Genomic DNA, 21,115 nt, shown 5'->3' on the forward strand with positions numbered 1-21,115 from the left:
GAGAAGATCGAGTCCCAATTTTGCAAAAGGCCAAGGTGAAGTCACGCTGATGAGCTCTTCTGGCGGGGCGATGTGAAAGTTGGCATGTTTTTGACATGGTGGGCATGTCTTTACAAATTCTGTGGCTTTTTTCTGTAGAGTTGGCCAATAAAATCCCGCCCGGAGTACTTTTTTGGCGAGAGCTCGTGCTCCGAGATGATTGCCACAAATACCGCCGTGTATTTCTTCTAGCACTTCCCTTGTGTTGGAGGTCGGCACGCATTTTAGTAAAGGTATTGAGATTCCTCTTTTGTACAGGATGTTGTTTATGATGGTGTAGTACTGTGCCTCCCTTTTTAACTTCTTTGCCTCCTTTTCTTCTGCGGGGAGTGTTCCTTTTTTGAGGTAGTTGATTATGGGGGTCATCCATCCTTGGTCCTGACTTGTTATGGCCATGACTTTTTCCTCTTCCGAGATTGACGGGTTTTGCAACATTTTCTTGATGAGGCTTCTATTGTTGCCCCCTGGTTTGGTGCTGGCTAGTTTTGAGAGTGCATCAGCTCGGGCATTTTGTTTGCGGGGTATGTGGCAGATCTTATATTCCCCGATTTGTCCGAGTAGTTCCTTGGTTTTATCCAAATACTTTTTCATGGTGGGGTCTTTGGCTTGGTAGCTCCCTGTTATTTGTGATGTGACCACTTGTGAATCACTGTAAATGTTGAGTTTTTGAGCTCCGACCTCTTTAGCCAGCTTCAAACCAGCTAGTAATGCTTCATATTCTGCTTGGTTATTGGAGGCCGGGAACCCGAACTTGAGGGAGAGCTCAACTTGGGTTCCTTGGTTGTTTTCTATTATCACGCCTGCGCCACTTCCAGTTTTATTTGAGGAACCGTCCACGTAGAGATTCCATTCTGTGGGAGTTTCTAGGGTATCTGTGAATTCTGCAATGAAGTCGGCCAGATACTGTGATTTGATGGCCGTCCGAGCTTCATATTGGAGGTCAAATTCTGACAACTCGACTGCCCATTGTAGAATTCTGCCTGCTAAATCTGTTTTTTGCAATATTCCTTTTATGGGCTGGTTAGTTCTAACCTTAATGGTGTGAGCCTGGAAGTACAGGCGGAGTCGTCGAGATGTTAGGATGAGAGTATAGGCAAATTTTTCTATTTTCTGGTAGTTCAGCTCGGATCCCTGTAGTGCTTTGCTAATGAAGTAGACGGGTTGTTGCCCATTTTCGTCTTCTCTGACTAGTGCTGAGGCTATCGCCCGGCTTCCTACTGCGAGATATAATATGAGTGGTTCTCCTTCTCGTGGTCGAGATAGGATAGGCGGCCGTCCTAAGAACTCCTTGAAGTCTCGGAAAGCTTGCTCACATTCTGTCGTCCATTCGAACTATTTTCCCTTTCTTAAAGTAGCATAGAAGGGGAGAGATCTTATCGCAGCTCCTGCTAAGAATCGGGATAGGGCGGCCAATCTCCCGTTGAGTTGTTGTACTTCTTTGACACAGGTTGGGCTCTTCATGTTGAGTATAGCTTGACATTTGTCTGGATTTGCTTTAATTCCCCTTTGTGTGAGCATGAACCCAAGGATTTGCCTGCTTCAACAGCGAAGGTGCATTTTGTGGGGTTGAGTCGCATGTTATGCTTCCTTATAGTGTCAAACACTTGAGCCAGGTCAGACAATAATGTATCTTCGCTTTGTGTTTTTATCAACATGTCGTCCACATAGACTTCCATGATTTTTCCGATGTGATCTGAGAAGACTTTATTCATTAGCCTTTGATAAGTAGCTCCCGCGTTCTTGAGACCGAAAGGCATCACGATGTAGCAGTAGTTCGCCTTTGGTGTTAAGAACGAGGTTTTTTCTTGATCTGGTGGATACATGGGGATTTGGTTGTACCCTGAATAGGCGTCCATAAACGAGAGGTATCTATATCCGGAGGAAGCATCTACCAGAGCGTTAATACTTGGAAGTGGGTATGGATCTTTTGGGCAGGCTTTGTTGAGATCGGTGTAATCGGTACACATGCGCCACTTCCCGTTTGATTTTTTCACCAAGACGACATTGGCTAGCCATAGTGGGTACTTGACTTCTCTTATGAATCCTGCCTTCAGTAACATTTGTACTTGTTCTTCCACAGCTTGGGATCGTTCTGGTCCGAGTTTTCTTCGCTTCTGCTGTACCAGCCGAGATCCTGGATAGACCGCCAACTTGTGGCACATTAGCTTAGGGTCTATGCCTGGCATGTCTGCGGCTTTCCATGCGAAGAGGTCGACATTATCTCGTAAGAATTGTATCAGTAATTCTTTTGAGTCTCCTCTTAGGACCGTGCCGATATTAGTCGTTTTGTCCGAGGTGTCTCCAATCTGAACCTTCTCTACCTCCCCTTCTGGGTGCGGACGGAGTTCTTCTCGACGCTGAGCTCCGCCAAGCTCAATTGTATGAAACTCTTCTCCTCTGCCTTTGAGGTTTAAGCTCTCGTTATAACAGCGATGTGCCATCTTTTGATCTGCTTTTATCGTGGCTATCCCCTCTGCAGTTGGGAATTTCATGCATAGATGCGGAGTTGAGACTATTGCGCCGAGTTGATTGAGTGTTGTCCGACCTATGAGAGCATTGTAGGCTGAACTTACGTCGACCACAATGTGTCTATTTTGAGGGTCCTAGATTGGTTCCCTTTTCCAAAAGTAGTGTGTAGCAATACGTATCCCAGCAGTTGTATCGGAGTGTCTCCTAGTCCAAACAGATTGTTCAGGTATGCTCTAAGTTCCTTTTTGTCTAAACCGAGCTTGTCGAAGGCTGTTTTGAATAAGATGTCGGCAGAACTCCCTTGGTCTACTAGTGTGTGGTGTAGATTGGCGTTTGCCAGTATAATAGTGATGACCATGGGATCGTCGTGTCCCGAGATGATGCCGGATGCGTCCTCTTTAGTAAATGTTATCGCCGGGATGTCGGGTGCTTCCTCCTTTCCCTCAACATGATATACTTCTTTGAGATATCTCTTTCGGGATGATTTGGAGATCCCACCTCCTGTGAATCCGCCGTGTATCATGTGGACGTGTCTTTCTGGTGTCCGAGGTGACCGTTCAGCTCGTCCATCATCTTCGTCTCTCCGTCTTTTTCTTTGATCATCATCCTGGGTGGCCAGAAATCGATCTAATTTTCCTTCTCTTACCAATTTTTCTATGATATTTTTCAAGTCAAAGCACTCGTTGGTAGAGTGCCCTCGAATTTGATGGTATTCACAATATTCCTTCCGATTTCCTCCTCCCCTTTTGCCTTTGAGTGGCCGTGCTGGGAGAATTTTTTCTGTATGGCAGACTTCTTTGTACACGTCGACCAGGGATGCTTTGAGAGGAGTGAAGTTGTGGTATTTTTTGATTTTCTCACCCTGTCGATCTTCTTTCCTTTTGGAGTCCTTGTCTTTGTCTCGGTAGGAGGCCCCAGATTTTGAGATTTCTCCCAGCCGAGCATTCTCTTCCATGTTGATGTATTTTTCTGCTCGCTCCTGGACTTCGTCTAAGGAGGTAGGATACTTTTTTGATATAGATTGGTTGAAAGGTCCTTCTCGTAAGCCATTGATAAGCCCCATGATGGCGACCTCTATTGGTAAACTTTGTATGTCCATGCATGTTTTGTTGAATCTTTCCATGTAGTTGCGGAGGCTCTCCCGATCTCCTTGCTTGATCCCTAGTAAGCTGGGTGCGTGCTTGGCCTTATCTTTCTGGATGGAGAATCTGGCCAGGAACCTTTTGGCCAGGTCATCGAAGTTTGAGATGGACTTCGGAGGTAAGTTGTCGAACCATCTGATCGCCGTTTTTGTGAGAGTTGTTGGAAAAGCTTTGCAGCGAACGGCATCTGAGGCATCGGTAAGGTACATTCTGCTTCTGAAATTGCTGAGATGATGGTTGGGATCTGTAGTGCCATCATACAAAACCATATCCGGGAGCTTGAAATCTTTTGGGATTTTGGTCTTCATGATTTCCCTGGTGAATGGATCCTGTTCTTTGCGTGAATTTTCCTCAGGAGTGGTCCGAGGAGCTTTTGATTTGAGGTCGGTCTCTAATTGCTGTAGTTTTTCTTCTAGTTCTCGACATCGCCGTACCTCTCTTTGTAGATCCTTTCCGATCTCCCGTTGTTGCTGGGTTTCTTTCTCAAGTTGCTTTAAGCGATCTTGAAGTGCTTCCATGGCTCCCGGATTTGGTGAGTTTTTGTCGCCGTTGGATTCCGGAGTGTCCTTTAGCGTAGTGTCCGCGTTCTTGTGCGGTGTTCTGTTCTCCAGATCTGAGTCGTGGTCGTTGTCATGGCCGTCCGCCATGGTTTTGGGATGACTTTCAAGTTCCCCGGCAACGGCGCTAATGTTCCGAGGGTTACTTAAAACTGGAGGTCGATCTCGGATGAGATCTTCCATACTGGTCGGAGATGACGTGTCCGGCTGGCTGGTGGCGGCCGGAGCTGTTGTGTCCGACTTATTGGACTTGCTGCACTGTTGATCCTTGGCCACCGGAAGGTGGGGGGTACCTGCAAGAGACTCCGATGCTTAAGTTAGCACGGGTATTAAGCAGGTTTTTATGTCGAATCAGAGTATGAGTTATACCTGGGTGCTCCAGTGTATTTATAGTAGTGTGGGCTGACCTTTCTGATAAGATAAGTTAGTTATCTTATCTTAGCTTATCTTTATCTTGAGTGAAGTCCGCTTATCTTTAAGGGAACCGCCTTTATCTCTGTAGGCTTGAACTGCCTTTGGATTTGGGTCGTGTTCCTCTATTTGGGCCCTTTACTGGGCTCTCTTGTCGATTTGGCCGATCTCTTTAAGAAGAGGTCGGATAGTCGGACCTGAAGAGGTCAGTCGTTTTGCCACCAATCATCCTGGGTCGGACAATTCGACCCAGGGTATGAACAGTAACCCAATCAAATTAATGTAACTATTCTTTATTAGAAAGCTCATAGAAAGCTCAAAAATCTATGCATCTTTATTTCTTCAAAAAAAATCTACTATTTTATTCATGTTCAATGATGATAAGAGGAATATTTTATAGCTAATTGGAAAAATAAAAATTAATTAATTACTACTAATGCTTATGTAATCCTAAAAATTAAAAGACATAAAATTAAAATTAAAAATAAAGAATCAATTACTGCTAGTAATCATGCAACTCTAAATTAGGATGGAAATACGTGAGACAGGAATAGGAATAACAAAAACATGAGAAACAAGAATTAGAATAACCACAGAGTTGAAACTCAACAACCTTAAGCTTGGGGGATGCTAGTCTCTTGAGGCTATGGGACGCATGGCTCTTCTTGAGGGGTGCATGATTCTTCAGTTTGTGGGGCCCTGGGCTCTTCATGAGAGAGCTTCTGGCGCTTCAGCTCATCCAGCTCACGCCCTTGCTTCTCCTATTCCTTGATCAGTTTACAAATCACGCTAGTTTGATCTCTCTGCTCCTCTCTGAGCTGATCCAACGTGCTCTGTAGGTGAATTATAGATGCCTTCAGCTGTTCCCAGTATTCCATTGGAGGGATCTCTAACCTGCTTGGTGATTGGATTTTTTACTGGAATAAAGTTATCCACTTGGATCAGAACCTTAGCCTCTTGGCATAGGCGGATGATGAGATTTGGATAAGCCAGCATAGCCTTAGTCGAATCTCTATTTGATTGCTTGTAAATCTCTTGGAGGATTATTTGGTGGACTTCCACCTCATTCCCCACCATGATGCAGTGAATCATCACAACTCTTGCAATATTGACTTCAGAGCAGTTACTTGTGGGGAGTATAGAATGCCCAATGAAGTCTAGCCATCCTCTAGCAATAGGCTTGAGGTTCGCCCTTTTTAGCTGGCATGGCTCCGCTTTGGTATTTTCAATCCATTGGGTTCCAGGCAGGCATATGTCCTCTAGGACTTGATCCAGCTTTTGGTTAGCTACAACCTTCTTGTTGTATGACTCACGGTTATCCCTTTGCAGAGGTAGTTTGAAGACCTCTCTCACCCTGTCTAGGTGAAAGTATATCATCTTCCCTCTGACCATGGTGCGAAAAGTATGGATGGCTGTTCCATCCTGCTTTTGCTTATCTGTCATCCACATATTTGCATCAAATTTCTGAATCATGTTGTATCCAAGATTTAATTCTGGATTACTTAGAATCTCCCATCCTCTCCTTCGAATCTGCTCTTGGATCTCTGGGTATTCTTATTCTCCAAGGTTGAATCCTACTTCAGGGATTACTGGCCTTTTACTCGTTACCTTGTGATAATGTTCTTCATGTTGCTTGGTGAAGAATCGAACATGTTTGAAAACAACTGTTGAGTTGTCTTCTTTCTTGTTCTTTGGGGTGGTCTTGCCACTTTTTGGAGCCATGGAATTAAATTCTTGATGAGAGAACAGGGCTCCTGCCACACCAAACTTGAAAATTTGCTCGTCCTCGAGCAAAAGGTAAGAAAGGAAGAACTAGAAAAGAGAATAGAAGAAAAAATAGAAGATGAAGAGATAATTCGAATGAGAGGTGGTGAGTGAGGGAGAGAGGGCACGACACACATATATATAGGGAGGGGGGAGGGATTTTCAAAAATAATCATGAATAAGAGATAAAGATTTTTGAAAAAGATAAAAAAATAAGTTGTTAAATTTAAAAAGATAAGAAAAGATTTTAAGAAGATAGAAAAGGCATTAAAGACAAGACATGAAGAATGAAAAGTATTTGAATGTTTAATAAAAGATATGAATAAGATAAGAAAAGATTTTGAAAAGATTTTTGAAAGCAACTTGTAAGAGATATGAAAGTTTGAAAAGGATTTGAAAGAATTTGAAAAAATGTTTTAATTTGAAAATTAAATTGAAAATGAAATATTTGAACAAGATTTAATTTAAAAATTAAAAAATTTTTGAAATTAAATTGGATGAAGATGAATTGAATCAAGATAAGATTGAAAAATTGAAGTTACTTCCCTGCTGCCATGCTGGCATTTAAATGCCTAGCATGCTAGCCTTTTAGCGTTTAACGCCAGAGTAGTGCCTCTTCTTAGGTGTTAAACGCCTAGCCAGGGCCTCCTGGCTGGCGTTTAACGCCAGGTATATGCCCCCTTCAGGGCGTTAAACGCCCAGCCAGGACCTCCTGGCTAGCGTTTAATGCCAGGTGTGTGCTCTCTTATAGGCATTAAATGCCCAGCCAAGGCCTCCTGGCTGGCGTTTAACGCCAGGATGATGCTCCCTCCTGGGCATTTGAACGCCCTGTTGGCACCCTATTCTGTTTGCTGTGTTGCATCATTCTGTCTCTGTTTAAGCACTGTACATGATTACTAACACTAAAATTAACTTAAACATAATCAAAAACTAATTAACAAGAGAATTAATTAAAATGGGAACAATTAGAAAATCAATAGAGTATGAGTGATTATTGGGTTGCCTCTCAACAAGCACTTCTTTAATGTTTTTAGCTGGACTTTACTGTACTTAACTTAGTAATAGTGTTGAGCCTCCTGGCTCTATTTCTCCTTTAAGGTATTGCTTAATTCTCTATCCATTGATAGTGAACCTTCTTTCTTTACCTTGGAGTTCTATATGCCCGATACACTAGTAATCACAAACGGTCCTGTCCAACGGGATTTGAGTTTTCTATGGAACAGTTTGAGTCTTGAGTTGAAGAGCAGGACTTTCTGTCCTAGTTCAAAGACTCTGGAAGCTAACTTCCTGTTATGCCACCTTTTTGCCTTTTTCTCATAGATTTTTGCATTTTCAAATGCTTCTAACTGGAATTCATCCAACTTATTTTATTGGAGTAGCCATTTCTCCCCTGCTGCTTTAGCATCAAGGTTGAGGAACCTAGTAGCCCAATAGGCTTTGTGTTCTAGTTCCACTGATATGGTGAAGTTCCAATGGGGGTTTTAAAAGCTGTTCTGTATGCCCATAGAGCATCATCAAGCTTTCTAGCCCAATCCTTTCTAGAGGCACTTACTATCCTCTCTAGGATTCGCTTTAGTTCTCTATTTGAGACTTCGAATTATCCATTGGTTTGGGGATGATACGGTGTTGCTACTTTATGGTGAACTCCGTATCGGCTTAAGACTTTCCAGCTGTCTGTTGCAGAAATGAGTTTCTCCATCATTGATTAGTGTCCTAGGGACACCAAATCTGCTGAAGATGTGCTTCTGGAAGAACTTCATTACTACCCTTGTGTCATTAGTGGGTGTTACTATTGCTTCAACCCATTTAGACACATAATCTACTGCCACAAGGATGTAGATGTTTGAGTATGAAGGCGGGAATGGTCCCATGAAATCTATATCCCATACGTCAAACAACTCAATCTCTAAGATTCCTTGCTGGGGCATGCTGTGACCATGAGGACGATTGCCAGCCCTCTGGCAACTATCACAGTTACGGATGAACTCTCTAGAATCTTTAAAGAGAGTGGGCCAGTAAAAGCCACTTTGGAGCACCTTAGTGGCTGTCCGCTCACCTCCAAAGTGTCCTCCATAGTCAGAGCCATGGCAATGCCATAGAATTTTCTATACCTCTTCTTCAGACACACAGCATATTCCATTCGAGCATCTCTTAAAGAGATATGGTTCATCCCATAGGTAGTATTTTACATCATGCATGAGTTTTCGTGACTGCTGCCTGGTAAACTCCTTGGAGATGAACCATATAGCCTTGTAGTTTACAATGTCTGCAAACCAAGGTACTGTCCGAATAGCATAGAGTTGCTTATCTGAAAAGGATTTGGATATGTCAGTGGAGGGAGAAGAAGTCCCTGCTACTAGCTCAATCCGAGACAAGTAATCAGCCACCTGATTTTCTGTCTGTTTTCTGTCTCTAATTTCTATATCAAACTCTTGCAGGAGTAATACCCATCTTATAATTCTGGGTTTAGAATCCTGCTTAGTGAGTAGATATTTTAGAGCAGCATGGTCAGTATAAATAATAACCTTAGATCCTACTAGGTAGGATCTGAACTTGTCAATGGCCTAAACCACTGCAAGTAGCTCCTTTTCTATAGTAGTGTAATTTTTCTGCACATCATTTAATACACGACTAGCATAATAAATAACATGCAAAAGTTTGTCATGTCTCTGACCTAGGACTGTGCCAATTGCATGATCACTTGCATCACACATTAGCTCAAATGGCAAGTCCCAGTTAGGTGCAGAGATGATAGGAACAGTGACAAACTTGGCTTTCAGAGTTTCAAAGGCGTGCAGACATTCTTGGAAAAAGACGAATAGAACATTAGTGGCCAAGAGATTACACAGGGGTTTGGCAATTTTAGAAAAATCTTTTATGAACCGCCTGTAAAATCCTGCATGTCCTAGGAAGCTTCTGATTGCCTTAACACTAGTAGGTGGAGGCAAGTGTTCTATCACTTCCACCTTAGCTTGATCCACCTCTATCCCCTTATTTGAAATCCGATGCCCAAGAATAATGCCATCAGTTACCATGAAGTGGCATTTCTCCCAGTTTAGAACTAGGTTTGTTTCTTGGCATCTTTTCAGGACTAGGGTCAGATGATCAAGACAGGAGTCAAATGAGTCTCCATAGACAGAGAAGTTGATGACCGAAATTCACTCTCCATATAAAAAAAATAATGAATCCGTTCTTTTGGCAAGTGCACCAAAAATATCGTCAAGTAATAATCCACTAGGAGTGGGATCGTATCCACAGAGATTGGTTGATTTGAGCAATTTTAATCAATGGGTGAATTAGTCAAGCTGAGAAATATAGATTGTGATTGCAGAAATTTAAATGAGCAGAAATGTAAATGGCTCAAAAGTAAATAGAAGCAGTAAATTGTAAGAATGTAAGGTGCATAAACATAAATGATTTAATTGTAAATAGGAATCGGGAATAACAGAATGTAAAGAAAGCTATAAAGAATGTTGAAGATGAGAATAGGGAAAATTCATTGAGATCAGGAGATGTTGTTCTCTTTAGATTAAATCTAGCTCATCTCATCTTCAATCATGCAACTCATTGACCTCTTGGCAATCATGATTGATTGAACTCCAATTCCTTGGTGATTCAATCTCTCAGATCTTGATCAATAGCCAATTCCTTGGTCTAATTCCTCATGAAGAGAGATATGCTTGGTCCCAAATTATACCATACATCCTCATAGATCCAAGTAGAGGGTGGATTATATGTCACGATATCCAATCACCAAAACCCAGATCTACTCAAGTGTGAGAAGGGATTTCAAGCATAGCTTAATGTTTCCTTTTCCAAGGTTCCCATGAAACCCATTTTGTATTCAACCTCTTTCCCAAGATGATTGAACACTAACATTAAAACAAAATTCCTTCTAGCAAATCAAAGAGAAGATGAAGAGAAGAAAAATTCACTAACATTAATCTATCAAGTACAATAGAGCTCTCTTTCTCAATGAGAGGAAATTTAGCTACTCATAGCTTAAGAGAAAAGTACAAGAGATAGAAGAAGATGATGTAAAAAGTAAATCTAACTATACTTTAACAAGACTACTACTCAAAAACCCCTTCTCCTAGCACTAGAATTAAGAAAAATACAAACGATAAAAGAAAATTACAACTGGAGCGAAAGAGAAACTCCAAAAACGTGACTCTCTAGGCTTGGCGTGTGACAGGCACTTGAGTGGTGTGCCACGCCTAGCCACTGATTTTGGCTTGGCATGCCACGCCCAGCTCCCCAAGTGGCACGCTCCATGCATTAAATTCCCTGGCGTGCCACGCCTTCGAGCCCAAGTGGCACGCCCAGGTTTTTTTTAAACGTTGGTTAGCCTGGCGTGCCACGCCTTCGAACCCAAGTGGCACACCTAGGCCTTTTTAAAGCTTGGTTAGCCTATTGTGCCACGCCTAAAACGTGACTTTCAGGCTTGGCGTGTGGCTGGTGTTTGAGTGGCGTGCCACGCCTAGCCAGTAAGTTTGGCTAGGTGCGCCACGCCCAGTCCCTCAAGTGGCACACTCCAAGCATCTATCTCCCTGGCGTGCCACTCCTTCAAACCCAAGTGGCACGCCCAGGGTCTTTTCATCCTTGGTTAGCCTGGCGTGCCACGCCTTCGAACCCAAGTGGCACACCTAGGCCTTTTTAAAGCTTGGTTAGCCTATTGTGCCACGCCTAGGCCTTTTTCTTTCTCTTCTCCTTTCTGGAAAGTTGAACTGCGTGGCACGCCCAGGGTCTGGCGTGCCACGCCCACTTTGTGCTGCCTCTTCTTCTCTGGAGGATTGAACTAGGGACACCCACGGTCTGGCATGCCATGCCCCTTGTGTATGCTTGGCTCCTTGGTTGGCATGCCACAGCTAGAACTCAAGTGGCACGCCCATGGCCTTCTAGTCTTGGCGTGCCACGCCTTGAAGCTCAAGTGGCATGCTCAGTCTTCTTCTTGTTGAGTGATGGTGCTGGCATGCCACGCCTGAGACTCAAGTGGCACGCCTAAGTGAAGAATGATAGTTGGCATGCCACACCTTCGATACCAAGTGGCACGCCCAAGTGAGAAATGATGGCTGGCATGCCACGCCTTTGATACCAAGTGGCACGCCCATTGAGTGGTTGAGCATTGGCGTGCCATGGCTGAGACTCAATTGGCACGCCCAAGTGAGGAATGATAGCTGGCATGCCACGCCTTCGATACCAAGTGGCACGCCTAGTGTTTGGTCTTTCTCTTCCTCCTCTGGAAAATTGAACTGGCGTGCCACGCTCTGATGTTCAAGTGGCACGCCTATATTGATGTGTCTTCTTCAAGCTTGGCGTGCCACGCCTGGGTCTTCAAGTGGCACACCCAAGTGATGTGCTAGAGCTGGCGTGCCACGCCTTCGATACCAAGTGGCGCGCCCAAGTGGTTGTCCCCTTCTGGATTGATGAACTGGTTTACCACGCCCAATGGTTCCTGGCGTGCCACACCCATGTTAAAGCTTTGAGAACCTTCTCTGGAAAATACAACTGGCGTGCCACGTCCACGTACTGTTCCGAGGGTTACCTGAAACTGTAGGTCGATCTCGGACGAGATCTTCTGTACTGGTCAGAGATGACGTGTCCGGCTAGTGGGTGGTGGCCAGAGCTGTCGTGTCCGACTTGTTGGAATGGCTAAGCTGCTGATCCTTTGTCACCGGAGGGTGGTGGTACCTGCAAGGGACTCCGATGCTTAAGTTAGCAAGGGTATTAACAGGTTTTTAGTAGAATCAGAGTATGAGTTATACCTGGGTGCTCAAGTGTATTTATAATGGTGAGAAGTGACCTTCTTATATAAGATAAGTTAGTTATATTATCTTATCTTATCTTATCTTTGGGTGAGGTCAGCTTATCTTCAACGGAACTGCCATTCTCTCTGTAGGCTTGAGTCGCATTTGGATTTGGGCTGTGTTCCTTGAGTTGGGCCCTTTTTGGGCTTTCCTGTCGATTTGGCCGACCTCTTTTGGAGAGAGGTCGGATAGTTTGACCTGAAGAGGTCGGTCACTTTATCTCCAATCATCCCAAGTCGGATAGCTCGACTCAGGGTATCAACAGTGCCCCTGCTTGAGCTCGGTCTTTTTGTTGAGGTCGAGTCCTTGACTTCGGTCCTTTTCTAGTGAAACCGAACTCAAGCATTTTGTCGATTCCTTTCTTTGTAGAGCCTTTTTGAATGCGGAACGTTTTTCCTTTAAAAGCGTGCGCTTTTATATCAACGCTTTGGGAATGTGAAAGGGTTTAATGCCCTTATTAATTGACTTTAAATGCCCCGTTTCCTTTGGTTTGAATTTTGCCATCAGAAACGGTTTCTCTTCTTCGTTTCCCTTCATAACCTTTCCCTTTGCTCTCTCATTTTCTGTTTTTCCCTAGATTTTCACAGTTTCTTCCTGCGACGCCTGCTCTACTAGCGCTTTCTGTGGAAAAAGGAGTGATTCTGGGTTTCTCCCTTCGTCCTCTTCCGGCGAATTTTTTCCGTTCGAGGGTTGACTCTGTCGCTTCTTGCTCCTCAGCTTCCTTTCGAGGTTTTCTCCTGTTTTCCATTTTTGATTTTTTCCTCCTCTGTCATTTTTATGTCTGATTTTGAGAAAGTTTGATTTTTGCTTGGAGAAAGCTTGGATCTTGTTGCTTTTACTGTGCCTGATTGTTGCGTATTTTGGAGTTTCTTCGTCTTTTGTATGAATTTCTTTGCCTTTCTTGTTGCTTGATGCTTTTAGGGTTTTTGCATGTTGTCGCCGTTTCTGCTTGTGCTTTGGATGATGGTTTTTGCTTAGTTCACAAAAAGGGTTGTGTCTTTGACGATTCTCTGCTTGGCATATTTGATGTTGGATATACTCTTCGCTGATAGACTGTAGAAAAATTTTAGATGACTTTTGTGTTTCTACTTTCCTTGTCTGCTTATTTGAAACCTTCTTTCTCATTTGATGAGTGCTGGGACATAAGCTGTAGAAATTTTCTGAAACCTTGCTTTGTTACTGCCTCCAAAAGATGCCCCAAGACTTTGGTTTGAGTCTTGGGGTTTTCCTTTTCTGCTTGTTTGCCTGTATCATATTAGTCGAGTCGTTTTACCCCTTGTCCGAGATGCTTTTTAGTAATCCAATCTTCTTTTCTTATTGTAGGATTAGTCGGCCTCATGTCTTCTCGCAATAACATTGTAGAGATGTCTTCCAAAGTTCCCGAAGGGATGTCTGATTGGCTGGACTCCCTTGTCCTAATGTCGTGGATGCTGAATTTTGTGTAGAGCTGAGGAAACGTCATAGGATCCGTGGTAACAGTGCTCGGGAGAGGGATTATGAGCTTGTATCTCCTGACTCTGATGAGAGGGCTTGTTTTCCTACTTTCGTCGAGGGGGAGCGTCCCTTCTTCTACGCCTATGAATATTTCTTCAGCCAGTTGGACGTTACTTTTCCTTTTACTGCTTTCGAGACCGACTTGTTGTGGTCATGTAACATTGCTCCATCCCAGCTTCATCCGAATTCCTGGGGTTTTATCAAGATATTTCAACTTTTTTGCCAAGAGTTAGGCATAACACCTTCTCAAACTCTTTTCCTCTATCTTTTTGTCTCGGCTAAGCCTGGGGGTTCTTCCAAAAAGAAAGCTTCCTGGGTTTCTTTCAGATCGGCCCAGGGGCATAAAGTTTTTGTCATGTATGATGAGTCTTTTAAAGATTTTAAGAATTATTTCTTCCGAGTCCGTGCTGTTGAGGGGGTCTGCCCCTTTTTTCTTGATGAGAATGACGAGCCTGCTTTTCCTCTAGAGTGGCAAAAGAATGTGAGAGTGCCACGTTATACATGGGAGATGCTCAATGAGGTTGAGCGGGCTTTTGTAGTTGTTCTTGAAGATTTGTGGGGGGAACCACCCCATCTGGATACAAAAAGATTCTTGAGTGATCCATCTTTGGTTCAAACTGCTTTGGGTACTGTCTGACTTGTTTCTATATTTGTTTCTGAGATTTTCTTCTCCTATGTTATAACTCGTCATTGTGGTTGATTCTGTATTTTCAGAGATGTCGAAAAACAATGATTCTATGAAGGCCTACAAGAAGGTGAAGAAAGCTGCTGCTGCTCAAAATATCTCGGCCAAGGTGGCCGGGGAGGGATCTTCTCAGGTTCAAGTGAAGCCGCCCGTGCCGGGTTCTCCTGGGCCAAGGAAGGTGATCCCCACTCCTTGGGTTCGTCTGGCTGAGCCTCCTCAATCTTCTGCCGCTGCTTCTGGTGCTCCTCCTAACAAGAAGCAAAAAACAATTGAGCGTTTCAACCTTGATGCCCCTGATTTTGATGCGATCGAGTTCATAGATCAGCAAATTGGTCCCTTTGGTGCCCTTCCTATGGATGATGTGTCGCTCCTTCGCCATCTGGACTTTATAACTCGAAGCAGTGTTAGGATGGCATATATGGGGGTTGCCCTATATCGAACTGCTCAAAATCTTCCTCTCCATGCCACCAAAGCCTTTATGGAGGAGGCTAAACAGGAGTTTGATCGGATGAAGGGCCTGAAAGAGGAGCTCGAAGCAAAGGTAGCCAAGCTGGAGAAGGATTTGGAGAACGAGAAGGCGAGTTCCCTTTCCTTGGTGGCTTCTGTGAGGCTGGCCGAGGACACGGCATTGAGGCATAAGGACAGCTATGTGACATCTTATCGGGAGGTGGTGCACCTGAGGGAGGAGTCGGAGAATGCCCGAGCTGATTACTCCGAGCTCCAAGGTCATTGGCAGCGTAACTGCTGCCTATGAGAACTTGAGGGAGCAGGTTCGGATTATTGCTCCCGAGGCCGACCTTACTCTCTTCAGTTGGATAATGTTGTGAGGGATGGTAAGATTGTCCCTGATGACCAGGATGATGATGATGTTAAACCTCCCCCTGTGTCTTCTACCAAAGTGTCGACCTCTTCAGTTCCTTCGGTTGTGTCTGATCCGGATTGCCAGATTCTGAACCGGGATGATGAAACCGTGGATGCTGTGCCTATTCAGATTCGCCCTCCCTCTCCTCGTACTAATGCTGCCGAGAGGGCTCCTGATCTTTGCTGATTTCTCTTCGGGTATTTGTATAGTTGGCCCGGCTTGTGGGCTTTTAAACTCTTTATGTGTAATTTGAATGTTTTGCTCGACTGTGGATACTCCTTTGGGTTGCTTGCCTAGCAACTTTTGTTTTGAAAAACAACAAGTAGTTTTCAAGCTTTTGGGCCTGACCCTGAAGCTCGTTATAATATTGTATTTTATCATGCTCGTTTGCGCTTGTCTTAGCACTTGTTGCTTGTTGGTTGGATCCTTTGAGATCGTGGATGTGGGGGTCCAACTTGTTTCTCGGTTTTCTCGCTCTTGCTTTGTATTTCTAGCAATCCGTAACCGATTTCTTTACGTTGGTCCTCTTTCCCATTACTTTTGCAGTCCTCTTTCTTGGACCCTTGCTAGGTCTCTTTCAGGGACTTCTTTTATAACTTTTTTGTAGGAGGTCGACTTCTTTATGTCATCTTCTTTTAAGTTATTTTGGTAATCCTCTTTCTTGGACCTTTGTCAGGTCTCTTTCAGGGATTACTTTCATAACTTGTTTTGTTGTAGGGGACCGACTTCTTTATGTCGATCTCTTCTAAATTATTTCGTAATCCTCTTTCTTGGACCTTTGTCAGGTCTCTTTCAGGGATTACTTTTATAACTTGCTTTGTAGGGGACCGACTCTTTATGTCGATTTCTTCTAAGTTATTTCGTAATCCTCTTTCTTGGACCTTTGTCAGGTCTCTTTTAGGGATTACTTTTATAACTTGTTTTGTTGTAGGGGACCGACTTCTTTATGTCGATCTCTTCTAAGTTATTTCGTAATAATCTTTCTTGGACCTTTGTTAGGTCTCTTTCAGGGATTACTTTTATAACTTGTTTTGTAGGAAACCGACTTCGTTAGGTCGATGTCTTCTAAGTTATAGCAATTCCTCTTTTATAGGGTTGGCCAGACCTCTTTCCAGGGATTTGCTGATAACTTGGGTTGACTTAGTCCGATTTCTCAATGTCGGCCAGTCTTTAAGTTATTATTTAGCAATCCATAAGACCTCGTCAGGTTCTTTTTCGGATTACTTTCGATAACTTCTTGTATTATTCTGTGTTCATCTTTGCCGATTTGTAGAAGGTGATTTCTGTCTTTGTTTGGTCGACCCTTAGATGAATCACATTTTCATCTTTATTGGTCTTCCATCGTGATCGTGCAGTGAATATGTTTTTCACTTTCTGCCGATCTGTTGCTTTATAATCGGGCGATGAATGCTTCAGATTAAAGCGTCTTGAGAATTTGTATAATATCTTCTTAGGTTGCAAGCATGCCATGATCTGGGGAGCTCTCGTCCCTCGAGTTCGGACAGTCTGTAGTAGCCCTTTCCCAGTACTTCTGTAACTCGGTAGGGTCCTTTCTAGTTTGTTGCCAGCTTTCCTTCTCCAGATCGAGTTGTTCCAATATCATTTCAGATTAGGATGAGATCATTCTCAACGAAACTTCTTGGCACTACCCTCTGATTATACCTCAAAGCCATTCGGCGCTTTAGCGTTTCTTCCTTGATCCGAGCTCTTTCTTGGATTTCTGGAAGTAGGTCAAGCTCTTCTCTTTGAAGCTGAGAGTTGGTTTGTTCATTATAGTGGACCACTCTAGGGGACCCTTCCTCGACCTCTACTGGGATCATTGCCTCCACTCCGTATGCTAATCGGAACGGTGATTCGTTTGTGGTGGAATGTGGCGTGGTTCGATATGCTCATAGGACCTGTGGAAGTTCTTCAGCCCAAGCTCCCTTCGCATCTTGCAGTCTCCGTTTCAACCCAGCCAATATGACTTTATTGGCAGCTTCAGCTTGCCCATTGGATTGAGGATGTTCGACGGATGTGAACTGGTGCTTTATGTTTAAGTCGGCTACTAATTTCCTGAAGCCTGCATCTGTGAATTGAGTGCCATTGTCTGTGGTGATGGAGTATGGAACACCGAACCTTGTGACAATGTTCCTATATAGGAATCTCCAGCTTCTTTGAGCAGTGGCGTTGGCTAGGGGCTCTGCCTCAATCCACTTTGTGAAATAGTCTACTCTGACTATGAGGAATTTGACTTGTCCTGATCCCTGGGGAAAGGGTCCGAGAAGATCGAGTCCCCATTTTGCAAATGGCCAAGGCGAAGTTACACTGATGAGTTCTTCTGGCGGGGCGATGTGAAAGTTGGCATGTTTCTGGCATGGGGAACATGTCTTTACAAATTCTGTAGCTTCCTTTTGTAGAGTTGGCCAGTAAAATCCCGCCCGAAGTACCTTTTTGGTGAGAGCTTGTGCCCCGAGATGATTGCCACAAATGCCACTGTGTACTTCCTCTAAAACTTCCCTTGTTTTGGAGGTCGGCACACATTTTAGTAGTGGTATTGAAATCCCTCTTTTATATAGGGTGTTGTTTATGATGGTGTAGTACTGAATCTCCCGTTTTAACCTCTTTGCCTCATTCTCATTTGTGGGGAGTGTTTCTATTTTGAGGTAATTGATTATGGGGGTCATCCATCCTTGATCCTGACTTGTTATGGCTAGGAATTTTTCCTCTTCCGAGATTGATGGATTCTGCAGCATTTCCTGGATGAGGCTTCTATTGTTGCCCCCTGGTTTGGTGCTGGCTAGTTTTGAGAGTGCATCAGCTCGGGCATTTTGTTCGCGGGGTATGTGGCAGATCTTATATTCCCCAAGTTGTCCGAGCTGTTCCTTGGTTTTATCCAAATACTTTTTCATGGTGGGATCTTTGGCTTGGTAGCTCCCTGTTATTTGTGAGGTGACTACTTCTGAATCGCTGAAGATGTTGAGTTTTTGAGCTCCAACCTCCTTTGCCAGCTTCAAACCAGCTAGTAACACTTCATATTCCGCCTGGTTGTTTGAGGCTGAGAACCCAAATTTAAGGGAAAGCTCAACTTGGGTTCCTTGGTTGCTTTCTATTATCACACCTGCGCCGCTTCCAGTTTTATTTGAAGACCCGTCCACGTAGAGATTTCATTCTGTGGGGGTTTTCAGGGTATCTGAGAATTCTACAATAAAGTGGGCCAAGTATTGTAATTTGATGGCTGTCCGAGCTTCATATTAGAGGTCGAACTTGGATAACTCGACTACCCATTGTAAAATTCTGCCTGCTAGATCTGTTTTCTACAGTATCCTCTTTATGGGCTGGTCGGTTCAAACCTTAATGGTGTGGGCCTAGAAGTACGGGCGAAGTCATCGAGATGTCAGTATGAGAGTGTAGGCGAACTTTTCTATTTTTTGGTAGTTCAGCTCGGATCCCTGCAGCGCTTTACTGATGAAATATACAGGTTGTTGCCCTTTGTCGTCCTCTCGAACCAGTGCTGAGGCTACTGCCTGACTTCCTACTGCAAGGTATAATACGAGTGGTTCTTCCTCTTGTGGTCGAGTTAGGATAGGTGGTCGTCCCAGGAAATTTTTGAAATCCTGGAAGGCTTGCTCGCATTCCATTGTCCATTCGAACTTCTTTCCTTTCCTTAAAGTGGCATAGAAGGGGAGAGATCTTATCGCTGATCCTGCTAAGAATCTGGATAAGGCTGCCAATCTCTCGTTGAGTTGTTGTACTTCTCTGATACAAGTTGGGCTCTTCATATTGAGTATAGCCTGGCATTTATCCGGATTTGCTTCAATTCCTCTTTGTGTGAGCATGAAACCTAAGAATTTGCCCGCTTCTACTGCAAAGGTGCATTTTGCGGGATTGAGTCGCATGCCATGCTTCCTTATAGTGTCGAACACTTGGGCCAGGTCGGACAGTAAAGTCTCTTCGCTTTGTGTCTTTATTAACATGTCGTCCACGTAGACTTCCATGATTTTCCCGATATGATCTGAAAAGACTTTATTCATTAGCCTTTGATAAGTAGCTCCCGCATTCTTGAGACCGAAAGGTATCACAATGTAGCAGTAATTTGCTTTTGGTGTCAAAAATGAGGTCTTTTCTTGATCTGGTGGATACATGGGAATTTGGTTGTATTCGGAATATGCATCCATAAACAAGAGGTATCTATATCCGGAGGAAGCATCTACCAGAGCATCGATACTTGGGAGTGGGTAAGGATCTTTTGGGAAGGCTTTGTTGAGGTCGGTGTAGTCAGTGCACATTCACCACTTCCCATTTGATTTTTTCACCAAGACGACATTAACTAGCCATAGTGGGTACTTGACTTCTCTTATGAATCCTGCCTCCAGTAGTGCTTGTACCTGTTCTTCCACAGCTTGGGATCGTTCTGGCCCAAGTTTTCTTCGTCTTTGATGTACCGGCCGAGATCCTGGATAAACCGCCAACTTGTGACACATTAGCTTGGGGTCTATGCCTGGCATGTCTGCAGCTTTCCATGCGAAGAGATCGACATTATCTCGTAAGAACTGTACTAGTAATTCTTTTGTGTTTCCTTTCAGGATCGTGCCAATATTAGTTGTTTTGTCCGAGGTATCTCCGATTTGAACTTTCTCTACTTCACCTTCGGGCTGTGGACGGAGTTCTTCTCGTCTCTGAACTCCACCAAGCTCAATTGTATGGAACTCTCCTCCTCTGCCTCTGAGATTTAGACTTTCGTTATAACAGCAGCGTACCATCTTTTGATATGCTTTTATCGTAGCTATCCCTTCTGTAGTTGGGAATTTCATGCATAGATGTGGAGTTGAGACTATTGCACCGAGTTGATTTAGTGTTGTCCGACCTATTAAGGCATTGTAGGCTGAACTCACGTCGACCACGATGTAGTCTATCTTGAGTGTTCTGGATTGGTTCCCTTTTCCGAAGGTTGTATGTAGTGACACGTATCCCAGTGGTTGTACTCGAGTATCGCCCAGTCTGAACAGGCTGTTCGGGTATGCTCTAAGCTCTTTTTCTTCTAAGCCGAGCTTGTCAAAGGCAGTTTTGAATAAGATGTCGGCGGAGCTCCCCTAGTCTATTAATGTGCAGTGGAGATTGGCGTTTGCCAGTATGATGGTGATGATCATAGGATCGTCGTGTCCTGAGATGACACCGGATGCATCTTCTTTGGTGAATGTGATCGCAGGGATGTCGGGTGCTTCCTCCTTCCCTCCGACATGATATACTTCTTTGAGATATCTTTTGCGGGATGATTTGGAGATTCCTCCTCTTGCAAATCCTCCGTGTATCATATGGACATGTCTTTCTGGCGTACGAGGTGATCGCTCAGCTCGTCCGACATCTTCATCCCTTCGTCTTTTTCTTTGCTCATCATCTCGGGTGGCCAGATACCGATTTAGTTTTCCTTCTCTCACTAATTTTTCTATGATGTTTTTTAAGTCGAAGTATTCGGTGGTGGAATGTCCTCGGACCCGATGATATTCACAGTATTCGTTCCAATTTCCTCCTCCTCTTTTGCCTTTGAGTGGTCGGGCTAGGGGTATCTTTTCTGTGTCACAGACTTCTTTGTAAATATCCACAAGGGACACCCGAAGAGGGGTGTAATTATGATACTTTTTTATTTTTCCCTCCCTTCGATCTTCCTTCTTCTTGGATTCTTTATCTTTATCTTGGTAGGTGAAACCGGATTTCAAGGCTTCTCCGAGTCGGAAATTTTCTTCCATGTTGATGTACTTCTCTGCCCGCTCTTGCACCTCATCCAGAGATGTGGGGTATTTCTTTGATATAGATTGGCTGAAAGGTCCCTCTTGTAGGCCGTTGATAAGGCCCATGACGGCAGCCTCTATTGGCAAGCTTTGTATATCTAGGCATGTTTTGTTGAA

The sequence above is a fragment of the Arachis ipaensis genome, chromosome B09 (genome assembly GCF_000816755.2).
Source record: "Arachis ipaensis cultivar K30076 chromosome B09, Araip1.1, whole genome shotgun sequence".
Lineage (NCBI taxonomy): Eukaryota > Viridiplantae > Streptophyta > Magnoliopsida > Fabales > Fabaceae > Arachis > Arachis ipaensis.